The following is a 20,912-nucleotide window of genomic DNA, read 5'->3' as shown; positions in this document are numbered from 1 at the left end:
CTCCCGGTGTCAATGGAGCTGGACACTGGTGCGAGCCAGTCCATCATGGGCAAAAAGACTTTCGGAAGGTTGTAGTGCAACAAGGCCTCAAGGCCAGTCAAAACTCCAGTTCGCACGAAACTAAGAACTTACACGAAAGAACTGATTCCTGTAATCGGCAGTGCTACCGTAAAGGTCTCCGACAATGGAGCGGTGTACAAGCTACCACTCTGGATGGAACCGGGCGATGGTCCCACACTGCTCGGCAGGAGCTGGCTGGGAAGGATACGCTGGAACTGGGACGACGTCTGAGCGCTATCGCCCGTTGACAACACTTCGTGTGCCCAGGTCTTAAACAAATTTCCTTCGCTGTTCAAACCTGGTATCGGGAAATTCCAAGGAGCAAAAGTGCAGATCCACCTAATTCCGGGGGCGCGACCCATCCATCACAAGGCGAGAGCAGTACCGTACATGATGAGAGAAAGGGTAGAGATCGAACTAGACCGGCTACAAAGAGAGGGCATCATTTCACCGATCGTGTTCAGCGAGTGGGCCAGTCCTATTGTCCCAATCCTCAAGGGAGACGGCACCGTCAGAATCTGTGGCGATTACAAAGTAATTATCAATCGTTTCTCCCTGCAGGACCAATACCCACTGCCAAAGGCTGACGATCTCTTTGCAACGCCGGTGGGAGGAAAGATGTTCACGAAGCTGGATCTGGCTTCAGCCTACATGACGCAGGAACTGGAGGAATCATCGAAGGCTCTCACCTGCATCAACACGCACAAGAGCCTTTTTGTTTATAACAGATGCCCGTTTGGAATCCGATCAGCGGTGGCCATATTCCAGAGAAACATGGAAAGTTTACTGAAATCGTTCCCGCACACCATGGTCTTCCAGGACGACATCTTGATCACAGGTCAGAACACAGTCGAGCACCTGCAGAACCTGGAGGAGGTTCTTAGTCGACTCAACCGTGTGGGGCTCAGGTTAAAACGCTCGAAGTGCATTTTCCTGGCGCCTTAAGTGGAGTTCTTGGGAAGGAGGATTGCGGTGGACGGCATCAGGCCCACCAACGCGAAGATGGAGGCAATCGAAAACGCACCGAGGCCACAGAACGTGACGGAGCTGCGGTTGTTTCTGGGACTCTTGAACTACTTTGGTAACTTCTTACCGGGTCTCAGCACACTGCTAGAACCACTACATGTCGTACTACAAAAAGGGGGTGAATGGGTTTGGGGCAAAAGCTAAGAAAATGCCTTTGTAAAAGCGAGAAAATTGTTATGCTCAAACAAATTGCTTGTGTTGTATGATCCATGTAAGCGTTTGGTACTAGCATGTGATGCGTCGTCATATGGCGTCGGGGGTGTATTGCAACAAGCTAATGATTTCAGGAAACTGCAACCGGTTGCTTATGCATCCAGGAGTCTGTCTAAGGCTGAGAGAGCCTACAGCATGATTGAAAAAGAAGCGTTAGCGTGTGTCTATGGGGTAAAGAAAATGCATCAATACCTGTTTGGGCTAAAATTCAAATTGGAAACTGACCAGAAGCCACTTATATCTCTGTTTTCCAAGTGTAAAAGGATAAATACCAACGCATTGGCCCGACTCTAGAGATGGGTGCTCACATTGTCCGCATACAACTATGTCATCCGTCACAGGCCAGGCACAGAAAACTGCGCCGATGCTCTCAGTAGGTTGCCATTGCCCACCACGTGGGTGGAAATGGAGCAGCCCGCAGATCTAGCCATGGTTATAGAAGCATTTGAGAATGAGCAATCACCCGTCACTGCCCGGCAGATCAAAACCTGGACAAGCCAGGACCCCTTATTATCTCTAGTCAAAAGCTGCGTGCTTCACGGGAGCTGGTCCAGTGTCCCAGTGCAAATGCAGGAAGAGATAAAGCCGTTCCAGCGGCGCAAAGGTGAAATGTCTATACAGGCAGACTGCCTTCTGTGGGGCAATTGAATAGTGGTCCCCAAGAAGGGCAGAGACACCTTCATCAATGATCTCTACAGTACCCACCCAGGCATCGTAATGATGAAAGCGATAGCCAGATCCCATGTATGGTGGCCCGGTATTGATGTGGACTTAGAGTCCTGCGTTCACAGATGTAATGCATGCTCGCAGTTAAGCAATGTACCCAGGGAAGCGTCGCTAAGTTTATGGTCTTGGTCCTCCAAACCGTGGTCTAGGCTACACGTCGACTATGCAGGCCCGTTCGTGGGTAAAATGTTCCTTGTGGTTGTAGATACGTACTCCAAGTGGATTGAATGTGAGATAATGTCGGCTAGCACGTCCGCTGCCACCACTGAAAGCCTGCAGGCCATGTTTGCCACACACAGCTTACCCAATGTCCTGGTGAGCGTCAACAGGCCATGTTTTACTAGTGCTGAGTTCAAAGAATTCATGACCCGCAACGGGATCAAACATGTCACATCTGCCCCATTTAAACCAGCGTCCAATGGTCAGGCAGAGAGAGCAGTGCAAACCATCAAACAAGACTTGAAGAGGGTAACTGAAGGCTCACTGCAGACTCGCCTATCCTGAGTCCTGCTTAGCTATCACATGAGACCCCACTCACTCACTGGGATCCCACCTGCTGAATTGCTCATGAAAAGAGCACTTAAGACAAGGCTCTCGTTAGTTCACCCTGATCTACATGAACAGGTAGCGAGCAGGCGGCTTCAACAAAGTGCTTTCCAGAATAGAGCAAATGTGTCATGCGAGATTGAAATCAATGATCCTGTATTTGTATTAAATTATGGACAAGGTCCCAAGTGGCTTCCGGCACTGTCTTGGCCAAAGAGGGGAGCAGGGTGTTTTGGGTCAAACTTTCAAATGGACTCATTCACCAGAAACACTTGGACCAAATCAAACTCAGATTCACGGACTATCCTGAGCAACCCACCTTTTTTAATCCCCCAACATACACACCAGTGGCAACCGACACCACGGTTGACCACGAAGCAGAACCCATCATCCACAGTAGCCCAACACACCAGGCAGCCCAGCAAGGCCAGCTGCACAGCAGCCCAGCGAGGGCCCAACAAATGACTCAACAGCACCAGCTTTCACACCGAGACGATCAACCAGGGCAACAAGGGCCCCAGATCGACTCACATTGTAAAATGTTACACTATTGCCTTTGGGGGGGGGGGGGGGAGTGTTGTTGTATATGTGGACTTGTATTCACTCTGTACAGCCACTAGTGGGCTCATCCCCTGGAGTCCCAAGGGATCCTATAATCCTTTGGGAGCACAGGTATTCAAGGAGGCCTCACAGATTGGAGAGGCACTCTGGAGACCTGCAATAAAACACTAAGGTCACACTTTACTTTGAGCTCACAGTGTTCAGTCTGACTCTTACTCCATACACAACAATCTGGTCATTATCACATTGCTGTTTGTGACAGTTTGCTATGCGCAAATTGGCTGCCGCATTTCTTACATTACAACAGTGACTACACTCCAAAAATACTACATTGGCTGTAATGGTCTGGTGGTCGTGAAAGGTGCTTTAAAAATCCAAGTCTTTTTCTTTTAGTTCTTTTTTGTGTCAGTGGTAGCTATCAGCATGCACAGTGATGTCAATGATGCAACATGTTCACCAAAGTAGACTAATGCTTTCGTACATTGGCAAGTGAGTGGTATTAATGAGACATGATTCTGGAAACACATAGGAAATCAGCCAGCATCTATAAAGAGAATTGACAAGTTAATGGTTTGGGTGTAATCTTTAATCAGAACTGAAATATGAAAGGTTGCACTTGAAACATGAATTCGTCTTCTAACATAGATGGACCTGCTCTATGTGTCCAGCTTCTTGTGTGTTCATTTCAGATTTCTGGCTTTTGCAGTTTTTTTTCTTTCTATTTGAATGGTATTAACAAGTTTTTTCGTGTATGGTAATTCGCCAGGATGAGGTGTATTCAGATAATACTGTGCAGCAGACTACTAGTTTCAATCAACCACAAACAGATTTTAATAATAATTATCCTAAATGCAATTAAAGGTACAGTACATTTCTCCCAAAGATGGACTGATTAGTATGTTCAATATTAATGATTCCTCCTCCCCATTGCCTAGAACTCACTTCAAACTTAATGTAAATACATTGTTATTCAAAATTATAGCCCAGAGATTACATTACTTGCAGCTCATTGTAGTCATTATGAGGCCCGAGGTGATAATTTCCCACAGCAAATGATACTAATGAGACTGCAGAGCAAATAATAACCATAATGTCTGAATGAAATGATGTTCTTCGTGTTATTATCTGCCACTCTGCTGCATGTGTGATTGTTTGTGTTCTGTCACTGTGCACAGAGGTTTCTCAGAAATACTGCATTGTGAAAGAATTCCTTTGACATTCTCTCAGTCAGTTGTTGCATCATCATGTCTCACCCACACAGAAATTTCAGCACAAAAAGAAGCTTTTTGCTCATTGTGTCTGTGCCAATGCTCACTCCACATCAGAGCTATCTACTGTGATCCCATTTCTCTGCACCTTTAATATTTCTTTTTGTGTTTTTTCTAATTCCTTCTTAAATATTGCACTTCATCTTCAATAGCCATTGGTGATTATGTATTCCATATTCTAAGAAGAATATTTCTCACCTTTCCCGTTTTGCTTCTGGTACTAATCCCAAGTTTATGCTATCTTGTTACCTATTCATTGACCAGTGGACTATCTCCTCTCTGTAACCCCTTCTAAATTTTGAACACATCTCTTGGATTCCCCCTTACTTTCTCTGATTCAGTGAATACAGTCTAGTTTTTAAAGTCAATCTATGCTGTACTTTTTCCATGATTCCAATATCCAATCTATAATGTTGACTGCAATAATAATAGTAAAACTGAATATTGAAATGTTTGTTACACTACATTAGGGGTACGGTAGTATACTGGTGATGTTACTGGACTACTAATCCCAAGGCCTGGACTAATGATCCAGGGACATGTGTTCAAATCCCACCACGGCAGCTGGGGAATTTAAATTCAGCTAATTCAATAAATATGGAATTTTAAAAAGCGAGTATCAGTAATAGTGACCATGAAACTACCGGATTGTCGTAAAATCCCATCTGTTTCACTAATGTACTTTAGAGAAGGAAATCTGCTGTCCTTACCTGGTCTGGCTTCAGACCCACAGTAATGCAATTGACTTTTAACTGCTCTCTGAAATAGCCTAGCAAGCCACTCAGTATAACTTTTTGTAGTGGTTTGGTATAGCTAAGAATAAAACCGGATGGACCACCCAGCATGCAGCACACTAAGGCACACCCAACCCAGTCGACCCTGCATAGTCCTCCTCACTAACATCTTGTGCTAACATTGGGAGAGCTGCACCACAGACTAGTCAAACAATAGCCTGACATAAGGAAATCTGCCATCCTTACCCGGTCTGGCCTGTATGTGACTCCAGACCCACAGCAATATGGTTGACTCTTAACTGCCCTCTGAAATTGCAGCTCACCACCACCTTCTCAAGGGGGCCATTAGGGATGGGCAATAAATGCTGCCCTTGCCAGTGATAGCCACATCCCATGAATGAAAAAAATATTAAAACTTTTATTTCAACTCGATTCAATATGTGGCTTTGGAGGCCATTTATTTTGTTTTCCTGCTGAAGATGCAAATAACTTGTTCTTTACTATATTATCCATTTAGTGAAATCAATTGTTATTGAGGTCATCAGTGCATTAAAATTTTTTATCTCAATTAATCTGTTTAGTTTTCAATTAATTAATTTCAGTTTCTTCATATGAAGAATGGAAAGCGTATATGCAATTTGTTCCATTAAGAACATAAGAATTAGGAGTAGGAATAGGCCATATGGTCCTTTGAGCCTGCTCCGCCATTCAATAAGATCATGGCTGATCTTCGACGTCAACTGTACTTTCCCACCCGATTCCCAGATCCCATAATTTCCCCTAGAGTCTAAAAATGTATCTATCTTTGCCTTGAATATATTCAATGATTCAATATCCACAGCCCTTTGGGGTAGATAATTTCAAAGATTCACAACACTCTGATTGAAGAAATTCCTCCTCATCTCAGTCCTAAATGGCCGACCCTTATCCTGAGACTATGCTTCCTAATAGAGGTTATTTCCAGCCAGGGGAAATAACCTCTCAGCATCTATCCTGTCAATCCCACTCAGAATCTTCCATGTTTCAATGCTCTCCATTAATGACCTCACACAATGACCACTGAGCTTCTGTTTGACAGACGTGGTTCCCGAGCTGTGTGATTCCCATGGACATCCAGTAAAAATCAGAAACTCTGGTTAAAAATCCTGTGAAGGATCTCACAACAAGCACTTAATTAATTCTAGTAGGTCGCCCGCCTGTGCCGTTCGGGCCTGTGACGCGCTAGGAAGTGCGCACGGGTTAAAGGCGCGAGGTAGCAGGATGACGGTGGGTTCCCAACGCGCTCACCATTTCGGCAACTTTTACCGCCGATCCACCTCCAAACCTGCATGCCCGGCAGTGGGAAAATTCATGGAAGAATACACTAAAACATTCCAGAAAGAGCAGAGAAGCAAGGGTCTGGTGATAATGAGGAACTTAAATAAATTTGTATTAATAACGAAATAGTACTGGAGAAATTAATGGGACTAAAAGCCAACAAATCCCCTGGACCAGATGGCCTATATCTTAGGGTTTTAAAAGAGGTGGCTGCAGAGATAGTGGGTGCATTGGTTTTGATCTTCCAGAATTCCTTAGATTCTAGAACAGTACCCGCGGATTGGAAGGTAGCACATGTAAGCACGCGATTCAAGAAGGAGGGAAGAGAGAAAACAGGGAATTATCAATGACTTAGATGAGGGGACTGAGTGTAATGTATCCACATTTGCTGACTATACAAAGCTAGGTGGGAAAGTAAGTTGTGAGGAGGATGCAAAGAGGCTACAAATAGATATAGATGGGTTAAGTGAATGGGCAAGAACATGACAGATGGAATATAGTGCAGAGAAATGTGAAGTTATCCACTTTGGTAGGACAAATAGAAAAGCAGAATTTTTTTTAATGGTGAGAGATTGGGAAATGTTGATGTTCAGAGGGACCTGGGTGTCCTTGTACTCAAATCACTGAAAGTTAACATGCAGGTACAACAAGCAATTAGGATAGTATGTTCGCCAAAAGAATTGAAGTATGAGAGTAAAGAAATCTTACAGCAATTATATTGGGCCTTGGTGCGACCACACATGGAGTGCAGCAAATGATTCTTGGGATGTGGGTATTGCCTTATGAGGAGAGACAATATTGGTGGTTTTTCTCCAGCCTCAAATGGCCAACGATGTCTTCGCAAGATCCTGCAAATCCCCTGGGAGGACAGATGCACCAACATCAGTGTTCTCGATCAGGCCAACATCCCCAGCATCGAAGCACTGACCACACTTGAACAGCTCCATTGGGCAGGCCACATTGTCTGCATGGCCTGACATAAGACTCCTAAAGCAAACGCTCTACTCGTAACTCCTTCACGGCAAACGAGACAAAGGTGGGCAGAGGAAATGATACAAGGACATCCTCAAAGCCTCCTTGATAAAGTGCAACATCCCCACCAACACCTGCGAGTGCTAGCCAAAGACCGCCCTAAGTGGAGGAAGAGCATCTGGGAGGGCGCTGAGCACCTTAAGTCTCGTCGCCGAGAGCATGCAGAAAACAAGCGCAGGCAGCGGAAGGAGCGTGCGGCAAACCAGTCCCGCCCACCCTTTCCTTCAACGACAGTCTGTCCCACCTGTGACAGAGACTGTAATTCCTGTATTGGACTGTTCAGTCACCGAAGAACTCACTTTTAGAGTGGAAGCAAGTCTTCCTCAATTTCGAGGGATTGTCTATGATGATGATAATGAGGAGATATATGCCCTAGAATTTAGAATTTAGCGCCATTAAATGGCGCTAAAATTGCAGCTGCGCTCTTTCACCAGCTTCTGGCAGTTACCGCGGTAATGGTTGCTTTGGTCCTTACCTTTGTGCTGCCGGTAACTGTCAGCGTATACTGGAAGAAATGGCACTGTTGTGACGTAAATCGGTGTGCAACATGTGGATACATTTAGACAGGTTAGATGCAGGAAGAATGTTCCCAATGTTAGGGAAGTCCAGAACCAGGGGTCACAGTCTAAGGAGAAGGGGTAAGCCATTTAGGACCGAGATGAGGAGGAACTTCTTCAACCAGAGAGTGGTGAACCTGTGGAATTCTCTACCACAGAAAGTTATTGAGGCCAATTCACTAAATATATTCAAAAAAGAGTTAGATGTAGTCCTTACTACTAAGGGGATCAAGGGGTATGGTGAGAAAGCAGGAATGGGGTACTGAAGTTGCATGTTCAGACATGAACTCATTGAATGGCAGTGCAGGCTAGAAGGGCCGAATGGCCTACTCCTGCACCTATTTTCTATGTTTCTATGTTTCTAACATCATCAACGTGAACTCTGACCCTCACGCTGAATTCAGCACTGGGTCCCAAGCACACTAGGTTAACCTGGTCGATGCCTGCATCTGCGCACACACAGAGACTGAACTCCAAGACATAGTCGACGTATTTACTGAGGCGTACGAAAGCATGAGCCTTATGCTAAACATCCGTAAGACAAAGATCCTCCACCAGTATGTCCTCGCCGCCTAGCACTGCCCCCAGTCATCAAGATCCACGGCGCGGCCCTGGACAATGTGGCCATTTCTCATACCTCGGGAGCCTCTTATCAATAAGAGCAGACATTGATAACGAGATTCAACACCACCTCCAGTGCGCCAGTGCAGCCTTCGGCCACCTGAGGAAAAGAATGTTCGAAGACTAGGCCCTCAAATCAGCCACCAAGCTCATGATCAACATGACTGTAGTAATACCCGCCTTCCTGTATGGCTCAGAGACATGGACCATGTATAATAGACACCTCAAACTGCTGGAGAAATACCACCAATGATGTCTCTGCAAGATCCTACATATCCTCTGGGAGGACAGATGCACCAACATTAGCGTCGTCGACCAGGCCAACATCCCCAGCATTGAAGCACTGACCACACTTGATCAGCTCCGCTGAGCAGGCCACATTGTCCGCATGCCAGACACAAGACTCCCAAAGCAAGCGCTCTACTTGGAACTCCTTCACGGCAAACGAGCCAAAGATGGGCAGAGGAAACGTTACAAGGACACCCTCAAAGCCTCCCTGATAAAGTGCAACATCCTCACCGACATCTGGGAGTCCCTGGCCAAAGACCGCCCTAAGTGAAGGAAATGCATCCGGGAGGGCGCTGAGCACCTCGAGTATCAGGGCCCTCCCAGTTGTACAGTTGTATAGGGCCTTGGTGAGGTCACACCTTGAATATTGTGTACAGCTTTGGTCTCCTAATCTGAGGAAGGACATTCTTGCTATTGAGCGAGTGCAGCGAAGGTTCACCAGACTGATTCCTGGGATGGCAGGACTGACATATGAAGAAAGACTGGATTGACTAGGCTTATATTCAATGGAATTTAGAACAATGAGAGGGGATCTCATAGAAACATATACAATTCTGACGGAATTGGACAGGTTGGATGCAGGAAGAATGTTCCCGATGTTGGGGAAGTCCAGAACCAGAGGTCACAGTCTAAGGATAAGGGGTAAGCCATTTAGGACTGAGATGAGGAGAAACTTCTTCACTCAGAGAGTTGTGAACCTGTGGAATTCTCTACCACAGAAAGTAGTTGAGGCCAGTTCGTTAGATATATTCAAGAGGGAGTTAGATGTGGTCCTTATGGCTAAAGGAATCAAGGGGTATGAAGAGAAAGCAGGAATGGGGTACTGAAGTTGCATGATCAGCCATGATCATATTAAATGGTGGTGCAGGCTCGAAGGGCCTATTTTCTATGTTCCTATGTTTCATCGCCGAGAGCATACAAAAATCAAGCGCAGGCAGCGGAAACAGCGTGCGGCAAATCTGTCCCAACCACCCTTTCCCTCAACGACTATCTGTCCCACCTGTGACAGGGACTGTGGCTCTCGTATTGGACTGTTCAGCCACCTAAGGACTCATTTTAAGAGTGGAAGCAAATCTTCCTCGATTCCGAGGGACTGCCTATGATGATGAGGTTAACCAACGTTCAAGTAGGCTAACAGTGGTGATGTCCGAAGCTCTTAAAGGGACACACACATCATTCCGGTAAGGGTTTGGACTGGGTTTTTTTGATTTTACTGAAGTGGTGGCTTGCTGCAATAAATGTGAAAAGTTTTAAATAACTGTGTAGGGAGTGCTGCTGGATGTTTGCAAGGGCTCGGATGGTAAATTAAGTACTTTGAGAAGACAGAACATCCCGCAAATACTCAGCAGGTCAGGCAACATCTGTGGAGAGAAAAACAGAGTTCACATCGCAAGTCGAAATGCTGCCTGAGCAATTGATTATTTACAGCATTTTATTGCTGTCATTTCATAATTACAACATCCGCTTGCAGAGGGCAGAGGAAAGCGCAGAAGAGGAGGAAGCCGAAGAGGAGGAATCAGAAGAGGTGAAATCAGATGAAAGGATGCATCACAGACAGCCCTTTGTGGCCGGGATATCCAGGATGGAAACATCCGTCTGCGGTCCTAGTGACCACAACCCCAATTCCGCTTTCAACATTAGGTGCACGCCTAGCCTTCCCTCTGTTACTGACCATCACAACGTCCTCTTGGCCATGACACTGAAATCAAAGGCACCAAACAGCAAACTTTCCAATCCACCTGTATACGTCTATCCATCCAATGTGACATCAAGGATTCAACCCATCACTTGTATGCATTCTCTTAGTGACTATCCTACTGATGTCACGCAGTTCTACTCCAGTGGCTGCAGCATGGCAGGTGAAAGGCTGCTGACTTTCAGTGGGGGACACTGAAAATGTCCTTGCTGGTTGAACTTGAGGAGCTGGTGGCTGGGAGTGTCAAATCAATCTATTCTTGTTCTTCTTCAATCTACTCTTCTTGTCACCCACTGGCTGGGCAAGCTGCATTTCTTGGGTGTGTGAAATAAGGAAGGCACAAGGGTGGAGCTGTGGTGACAGGAGAGCGGGAAAGCAAGAGGTGCATGTCAAAAGGAGGATAACGTATGAGGATACCAGCATCTTGTATTCTTTCAGTCCCACTGTTGACCAAAGGCTCAGCCATGCCCCTGCCAAGAATAGCCTGCACCGTCTCCTTCAAGGGGGTGAGGTGAGGCTAGGAACGGAAGGTGTGCCTCGTGATTGGTGCAGGTTGTTGGTAGGTGAGTGATTGGGGGTGAGGTTCATGCATTGTGTAGTGCGTGAGGCTAGTTGTGCAGTTGGTAGGAGGCGGCTTTTGAAGATGCATTCACTGACCTTGACCAATGGTCTGAGGTCATGAAGCTTCTTTTTGGGCACTGGGTCAGGTGGCGGGGGTGATACTACTGGCAGTGACGACCTCGGTGATGTAGTCCCACATACTTCTTTCTGGGGGTCCCCCTGGCCCTTGTGAATAGAGGACCTGTCTTGCAGTGTTGGCCCCCTGCACAAAGCTGGGGTGCTGCGTGCGAGACCCTGGGTGCCTCTTCCCTGGCTTGCTGAGCCATTTGTGTTAGTGCTGAGACAGTTTTCCCATTTGTTGAGGTTAGGAAGGGAATTCAGCTTTAACAGCGGAATATTCGAATTTGGAACTTTTTAATGTTGAATATTTTAAAAGTCAGAAAAGGCTGAAAAATGTAATGTTTCACTTCATTTTATTTTGTATTGCTTCAGTGTGCATCCCTATCTCTGTAATCTGCTCCAGTCCACACAACCCCCTCGAGATGTCTGCGCTCCTCCAATTCTGCCCTCTTGAGCATCCTTGATTATAATCGCTCAACCATGGTGGCCGTGTCTTCTATTGCCTACGCCCTAAGCTCTGGAACTCCCTGCCTAAACTTTCCTGCCTCTCTACCACTCTATCCTTCTTCAAGACACTTCTTAAAATCTACCTCTTTGACCAAGCTTTTGGTCACTTGCCCTAATTGCTCCTTATGTGGCTCGGTGTCAAATTGTTTGACTCATAATACTCCTGTGAAGCACTTTGGGATGTTTCACTGCATTAAAGGCGCTATATAAATACAAGTTGTTGTTGTTGTTGCATGGCCCCATTAATCTCAGACCTCTTCATTGCCCAAAGAGGCTGTGAGAAGCTGCAATAAAGGCCAACAACAGATCGGCCATTCAATGAGATCATGGCTGACCTTCGACCTCAACTCCACCTTCCCGCGCTATTCCCATATTCCTTGATTCCCTGAGTATGCAAAAGTCTATCAACCCTGGGATTAGGCTGGATATTCTTTGTTGGCCGGTGCGGACACAATGAGCTGAAATGGCCTCCATCCGTGCTGTAAATTTCTAAGGTTCTATGATTCTAGTTTTCCAAATTATCAGGTAGATGCTAGTGTTGTAAAAATGTCTATTGTTGTTTTGCTCTTAGCCTGGCAAGTATGAGCTATTATTTTGTTTGCGGAAGATGCTGGCAAGAACAAATTCATTGCCCATCCCTAGTTTCCCTCGGAAAGTAGTGGTGCCCCTGAAAACTGCTACAGTTCTTGTGGTTATGGTTCTCCCACAATGATGTGAGGTATGAAATTTCAGGATTTTTACCCAGTGATGATGGGGAATGTTAATATATATCCAAGTCAGGAGGATGTGTGATTTAGAGGGAAACTGTAAATCCATGACATTCCCTTGCCCTTCTTGCAGTTGAAGTCACATGGCTGGGAGGTGCTCTTGAAGCAAGCTTCGAGATGATGAGTTGCTGCAGTGCATCGTGCAGATTGTGTGTCTCGCAGTCATAGTGCGCAGGTGATGGAGGGAGTGGATACTGAGTTCAGTGGTAGGGGTGCTGATCAAATGTGAGTGTTCCTACCACATTTCTCTCCTCCATGTCTGGATTCAGGCTTTGATGAGGTCAGAAGCCAAGTGGTTCAGGTGAAAGGCAAACTAAGCATCGACAAGCAGGTTATTGGTGAGTATGTGGTGTTTGATGGCAATATTAAAGACTCCTTCCATCACTTTGCTGATAATTGGCAGGAGGCTGCTAGGTCAGTGATTGGTCAGATCAGTTTCATCTGGATTTTTGTGGATAGGATACCCCTGCGCAATTTTCCACATTGTCGGATGGATGTCAGTGTTATAGATGCACTGGAATACCTTGGCTGGGGTGGCTAGTTCTGGTGCATAGATCTTCAGCGCTACAGCTAGCATGTTATCAGAACCCATAGCCTTTGTTGTTTCCATTGTACACAGCCACTTCTTAACATCGTGTGGCTTGAATTGAATTGGTTGGACACTCACATCTATGATGGAGACCTCAGGAATAGGTCAAGTGGGATTGCCTATGGCATTTTTGTCTGAAGATGCTTGCAAACATAATACGTGGTCTTTTGCACTATTGTTGGACTCTCCCATGGTTGTTTACCATTCCACTAATGGTCAGCTCTCAGTTACAGGTATTTTCTGCATCGGGAACTCACCCATATTATAGGAATGAGGTTGACCCCAGGAATCCACATGGAGTGCAGAGGTTGAGCGGTGATTTTTCAACACTGCCTGACTTCCGATTGAGCATAAGTGTACGGAAAATCGATGCTGAAATGTTTACCATAACTTTATTTCTCACTTTCTACCTCAACTTCTCTCATCCATATTAGAAAATGACTCAAGGGTCTCACTACTTTAAAATATAAGCTTTACAAGTAAATACATCCCTACAAGCAGCTCCTTTCCACCACAGTACAAAATCCTACAGCCACGGGCTTGTGCATTCTTTGTTTATTTTCCTCATTGTTTTTAATGTGTAAACACTGATGCTACTCACTTAAATAATTAAATGTGTCAATACCTTAAGGCTCAGCATGATGGAGCTTCAATGCATTGTGTAACAGACTGTGAGGATATTTTTTGTGGCGGAGGAGCGGCGAGAGATTGTGGCGGAGGAACGGTGAGAGACCGTGGCGGAGGTGCGGCGAATGTTTGTGGCGGAGGAGTGGCGAGAGATCATGGCGCTGGAGCGGCAAATGAGGATTCGGGGCCCAGAAGAGCCGAAGGCCCAAGGGCAGCACGGGCCAGCCCACACTGCGATATGTGTGCGCACTAGGTCTGTGCAGCAGAGCAGGTCTCCAGTCACCCTGGTTAACCCTTGCCACTGGATAAAGGCCTAGCTCTGTCAAGTCCGTGTGGTGGCTGGTGTGCAACGGTCACCACACGTTAAAAAAATCCACGCACAGGCATCTTACACCCCTTCAATTGGAGTTCAGGAATATCGGGTCCTTCATTGAAACATATGTGAACTCATGTGGAAGCAAGTTATCCTCGTTCGAGGGATCGGCTATGATAATGATATGTAGCTGTACTGGAACAGCTTGGCCAGAGGCGTGGCTAGTTCTGGAGCACAAGTCTTCAGCATGACAGCCGGGGTATTGTTGGGACCCGTAGCCTTTGCTGTATCCTGTGCCCTCAGTCACTTCTTGATATCATGTGGAATGAATCGAATTGGTTTAAGACCAGCTTCAGTGATAATGGGGACCTCAGGAGAATACTGATATGGATCATCCACTTGACACTTCTGGCTGAAGATAGTTGCAAACACTTCAGCCTTGTCTTTTGCACTCGTCCTGGGTTCCGCCATCATTGAGGATGGGGATATTCATGGAGCCTCCTTCTCCCGTTAGTTGTTTAATGGTCCACCACCATTCACGACTGGATGTGGCAGGACTGCAGAGCTTTTAACTGATCTGTTGATTGTGGGATTGCTTAGCCCTGTCTATGGCATGATTGTTCCGCTTTTTAGCATGCATGTAGTCCTGTGTTGCAGCTTCCTCAGGTTGGCACCTCATTTTAGGTACACCTGGTGCTGCTCCTGGCGTGCTCTTCTACACTCTTCATTGAACCAGGGTTGGTCCCCTGGCTTGATGGTAATTTAAGAACATAAGAAATAAGAGCAGGAGTAGGCCATTTGGCCCCTCGAGCCTGCTCCGCCATTCAATAAGATCATGGCTGATCTGATCTTGGCCTCAACTCCACTTCCCTGCCCGCTCCCCATAACCCTTAACTCCCTTATCATTCAAAAATGTGACTATCTCCAGCTTAAATATATTCAATAACCCAGCCTCCACAGCTCTCTGGGGTAGAGAATTCCAAAGATTAATGACCGTCTGAGAGAAGAAATTCCTCCACATTTCCGTTTTAAATGGGCAACCCCTTATTCTGAAACTGTACCCCCTAGTTCTAGATTCCCCCACTAGAGGAAACAACCTCTCTGCATCGACCCTGTCAAGCCCCCTCAGAATCTTATATGTTTCAATGAGATCACCTCGCATTCTTCTAAACTCCAATAAGTATATGTCCAACCTGCTCAACCTTTCTTCATAAGACAACCCCTTCATCTCAGGAATCAACTTCGTGAACCTTCTCTGACTGCTTCCAATGCAAGTATATCCCTCCTTAAATAAGGAGACCAAAACTGTATGCAATATTGTAGGTGTGGTCTCACCTATACCCTGTAGAGTTGTAGCAGGACTTCTCAGCTTTTATATTCCATCTCCCTTTCAATAAAGGCCAACATTCTATTTGCCTCTCTAACTACTTGCTGTAACTGCATGCTTTTTGTGTTTCATGTACAAGCACCCCCAGATCCCTCTGTGCCACAGAATTTTGTAATTTCTCCCTATTTAAATAATAATTTGCTTTTCTATTTTTCCGACCAAAGTGGATAACCTCACATTTTCCCACATTATACTCCATCTGCCAAATTTTTGCCCATTTGCTTAGCCTATCTATAAACCTTTGTAGATTCTTTGCATCCTCCTCACAACTTGCTTTCCCAGCTATCTTTGTATCATCAGTAAATTTGGCTACATTACACTCGGTCCCTTCATCCAAGTCATTAATATAGATTGTAAATAGTTGAGGCACAACTATTCTGATCTCTGTGGCTCTCCACTAGTTACAGTTTTCCAACCAGAAAATGACCCATTTATCCCAACTCTCTGTTTTCTGTTAGTTAGCCAATCCTCTATCCATGCTAATATATTACCCCAACCCCATGAGCTCTTATCTTGTGCCATAACCTTTTATGTGGCACCTTATCAAATGCCTTCTGGAAATCCAAATACACAACATTTACTGGTTCACCTTTATCCACCCTGCTCGTTACATCCTCAAAGAACTCCAGCAAATTTGTCAAGCATGATTTCCCTTTCATAAAACCATGCTGACTCTGTTTGTATTATGATTTTCTAAATGCCCTGCTACTACTTCCTTAATAATGGACTCCAGAATTTTCCCAATGACAGATGTTAGGCTAACTTGTCTATAGTTTCCTGTTTTCTGTCTCCCTCCTTTCTTAAATGGGTGTTATATTTGCGGTTTTCCAATCTGCTGGGACCTCTCCAGAATCTAGGGATTCTTTTAAGACCCTAGGATGTAGGCTATCAGGTCCAGGGGACTTGGCCACCTTTTGTCCCATCAGTTTGCCTAGTACTTTTTCGCTAGTGATAGTGATTGTTTTAAGTTCCCCCCTCCCGATAACCCCTTTATTATTAATTATTGGGATGCTTTGAATGTCTTCTACCGTGAAGACCGATACAAAATATTTGTTCAAAGTCTCTGTTTCCCATTATTAATTCCCCAGGCTTATCCTCTAAAGGACCAATATTTACTTTTGCTACTCTCTTCCTTTTTATGGTAGAGTAATGGTAGAGTGAGGGTTATGCCAGGCCATGAGGTTACAGATTGTGGTGGAATACAATTCTGCTGCCACTGATGGCCCACAGCGCCTCATGAATGCACAGCTTTGAGCTGCGAGATTTGTTCTGAATCTATCCCATTTAGCACTGTGGTAGTGGTACAGAACATGATGCAGGGTGCCCTCAGTGTAAAGACGGGACTTTGTCTTCACAATGACCTTGCGGTGGTCACTGTTACCAATGCTGTCATGGACAGATTCACCTGTGACAGGTAGATTGGTGAGGACTATGTTTTTCCATCGTGTTGGTTCTCTCACCACCTGCCGCAGGCCCAGTCTGGCAGTTATGTCCTTCAGGACTTGGCCAGCTTGATCTGTGATGCAACCAAACCATTCTTGGTGATGGGCATTGAAGTCCCCCACCCAGAGTACATTCTGTGCGCTTGCTACTCTCAGTGCTTCTTCCAAGTGGTGTTCAACATGGAGGAGTACTGATTCATCAGCTGAGGGAGGGCGGTAGGTGGTAATCAGCAGGAGGTTTCCTTGCCCATGCTTGACCTGAAGCCATGAGACTTCATGAGGTCCGGAGTCAATGTTGAGGACTCCCAGAGCCACTCCCTCTCTCCCGTATACCACTGTGCCACCACCTCTGTTGGGTCTGTCCTCCCGGTGGGACAGGAGATACCCAGGGATGGTGATGGGGGAGTCTGGGACATTGGCTGAAAGGTATGATTCTGTGATTATGACTATGTCAGGCTGTTGCTTGATTAGTCTGTGGGACAGCTCTCCCAATTTTGACACAAGTCCCCAAAGGTTGGTGAAGAGGACATTGCAGAGTTGACTGGGCTGGGTGTACTGTAGACGTGTCCATAGTTGGTGCCAAGATCAATGCCGGGTGGATCATCCGGTTTTATTCTTCTTATTGTAAATTACATTCCATTATACTTTTATTTAACTATTTATATACCATCTTATTAATTAGTCTACAGATATAACCATCCCAATGCCAATGCAATTTGATCATATTTTAAAGGGGAGGTGAAAAAAAAATTGGGGCCAATTTTTATATTATGTGAAATTGGATACTAGTTCACTTATTGTCACAGTGGAAAATACTAAGGGGGCAAAATTTGGCCGCATCCCGTTTGGGGCGGTAACTTTTCACTTTTAGAAAATTTTGCACACGGCGAGTTGCCATGCCAAATTGTGTGAAATTCGGCGTTTTCGCCCCAGGAGTGATGGGGGATGGTAAATGAGGCGCGAATGGCCTCAGCTGGGTACTGCAGGAGCGCTTTTCACAGACAGTTACCCAATTTCATCAATCAGCCTTCAATCCTTGACTTCAGCTCCATCTGGCTGTTCGCTGCATCGGGACGGAGGCCATCTCCGCAGGTTTTCTGGGCAGCCCAGGAGGTGTCGGCCAAAACAGTGGTGCAGAGAAGCCTCACACAGTGCAGGAAAAAATTCGACATAAGAACATAAGAACGTACGAAATAGGAGCAGGAGTAGGCCATTTGGCCGCTCGAGCCTGCTCCGCCATTTAGTAAGATCATGGCTGGTTTGATCATGGACTCAGCTTCATTTTCCTGCCTGCTCCCCATAACCCTTTATTCCCTTATCGCTCAAAAATCTGTCTATCTAAATATAATCAATGACCCTGCCTCCACAGCTCTCTGGGGCAGAGAATTTCATAGCTGTACAACCCTCTGAGAGAATAAATTCCTCCTCATCTCAGTTTTAAATGGGCGTTCCCTTATTCTGAGATTACGTCCCCTAGTTTTAGTTTCCCCTATGAGTGGAAACATCCTCTCTGCATCCACCATGTCGAGCCCTCTCATTATCTTATATGTTTTGATAAGATCATCTCTCATTCTTCTGAATTCCAATGTGTATAGGCCCAACCTACTCAACCTATCTTCATAAGTCAACCCCCTCCACTTTGGAATCAACCAAGTGAACCTTCTCTGAACAGCCTCCAATGCAAGTATATCCTTCTTTAAATATGGAAAGAGACCAAAACTGTACACAGTACTCCAGGTGTCGCCTCACCAATACCCTGTACAGTTGTAGCAGGACTTTTCTGCTTTTATATATTATCCCCCTTTCAATAAAGGCCAACATTCCATTTGCTTTGCTGTACCTGCATTCTAACTTTTTGTGTTTTGTGCACAAGGACCCCCAGGTCCCTCTGTACTGCAGCATTTTGCAATTTTTCTCCATTTAAATTATCATTTACTTTTCTATTATTTCTGCCAAAATGGATAACCTCACATTTTTCCACATTATACTCCATCTGCCAAATGTTTGCCCACTTACTTTGCAGATTTTTTGTGTCCTCCTCACATTTTGCTTTCCCTTCCATCTTTGTATCTTCAGCAAACTTGGCTACATTACTCTTATTCCCTTCATCCAAGTCATTAATATAGATTGTAAATAGTTGAGGCCCCAGCACCGATCCCTGCGGCACCCCATTAGTTATCATTTGCCAACCGGAAAATTACCCATTTATCCCGACTCTCTGTTTTCTATAGTTAGCCAATCCTCTATCCATGCTAATATATTACCCCCAACCCCGTGAACTTTTATCTTGTGCAGTAATCTTTTATGTGGCACCTTAACGAATGCCTTCTGGAAATCCAAATACACCACATCCACTGGTTCCCCCTTATCCACCCTGCTCGTTACATCCTCAAAAAACTCCAGCAAATTTGTCAAACACGATTTCCCTTTCATAAAACCATGCTGACTCGACCTGACTGAATCATGCTTTTCCAAACATCCTGCTACTGCTTCCCTAATAATGGACTCCAGCATTTTCCCAATGACAGATGTTCCCAATGATAGTTTCCTGCTTTTATTCTGCTTCCTTTTTTAAATAGGGGCGTTACATTTGCGGTTTTCGAATCCGCTGCGACCTCCTCAGAATCCAGGGAATTTTGGTACATTACAACCAATGCATCCACTCTCTGCAGCCACTTCTTTTAAGACCCTAGGATGTAAGCCATCAGGTCCAGGGGACTTGTCCGCCTTTAGACCCATTATTTTACTGAGTACTACCTCATTAGCAATAGTGATTGTATTAAGTTCCTCTCTCCCTATAGCCCTTTGATTATCCACTATTGGAATTATTTTAGTGTCTTCTACCATGAAGACTGATACAAAATATTTGTTTAATGTCGCTACCATTTCCCTGTTCTCTCCATTATTAATTCCCCAGTCTCATCCTCTATGGGACCAACATTTACTTCAACCACTCTTTTCTTTTTATGTACCTGTAGAAACTCTTATTATCCGTTTTTGTTTTTATATTTCCTCTGTCAGGTGGTGAAGGTGAGTACAAGTTTCCATACCTTCTCCATACCAGCCTCTCAACCTCTGTCTACGCACACTGTGCAAACCACCACTTCCACACCACTCAACCACCAAGCATCTGCATGTACTCACACTCACATTCTCATCTCAAGCCTTGCCTACATTCACAGCTGTTCAACCATGGCAGGCATCTCTTCCATGTACATAGCTGGACTCTTACTCACACAAGTTCCTTTCTTTTGCAGGCCAAGATGACACATAACAGAAGGGAGCAGCAGAGGACTGGAGGAGAGGAAGCTGACCTTGAGGAGCACGTGTTGCGGCTCATTGGCCCGCTGGAGGTGTGTGCATGGTCTGGGGAGACGTCGACCCCACTGGGGGCAACAACGGTATCTTTATCTCCTCTCCTTTTCTCATCCGAATTCTCCCCCACACCAGAAGGCTTTATCACTTCCCAATACTTCCCCCTTCTCTCATACCACTTCTCCCCCACTCTAGAAGGCTTGACCACTTTCCAGCTTCTGGTACTGTCTGCATTCCTTGCTCCATTCCTGCCCCACTGCCCTCACCTTTAAGCGAGACTTGAGCCATTTATGTTTTCAGATATCCAGGCAGAAGCTGTGGAGCCTGCACGTGAGCACCCCCCCCCCCCACCCCCCGCCCAAGAGATTCTGGTGGGAGAGGGAGAGGAGGAAGAGCCGGAGGAGGAGTAACCGAGCACTGCGTCATTGCTTCTCTCACCCACAGGCACCAGCTCAGATACTGGCACTATGTGTTTTTTAGAGGCAAGCTTAGTAGAGAGATCTGTACTGGGTGATGCACCAGGGCAGGGCCTCGTGGGCTGCAGCAAGGCCAAGGGGAAAGGGAATCTCGGAAGCCATCTCCCTGGAGGGCGAGTTCACCCCATGAGTTCTGCTGCACAGGACTCCAATGAGGACCTCA

General features: G+C 45.7%; 1 protein-coding gene across 3 annotated transcripts in view; it reads right to left on the bottom strand.

The window, feature by feature from the left end:
- The window catches only part of LOC139276706 (protein FAM107B-like), a 270,434-nt gene that overhangs the window by 232,031 nt on the left and 17,491 nt on the right, over nt 1-20,912 (bottom strand). The window lies entirely within an intron of this gene.

The sequence above is a fragment of the Pristiophorus japonicus genome, chromosome 12, assembly GCF_044704955.1.
Source record: "Pristiophorus japonicus isolate sPriJap1 chromosome 12, sPriJap1.hap1, whole genome shotgun sequence".
Taxonomy (NCBI): Eukaryota; Metazoa; Chordata; class Chondrichthyes; family Pristiophoridae; genus Pristiophorus; species Pristiophorus japonicus.
The sequence above is the reverse complement of the archived record's forward strand: the minus strand, read 5'-3'. Positions and strand labels throughout refer to the sequence as shown.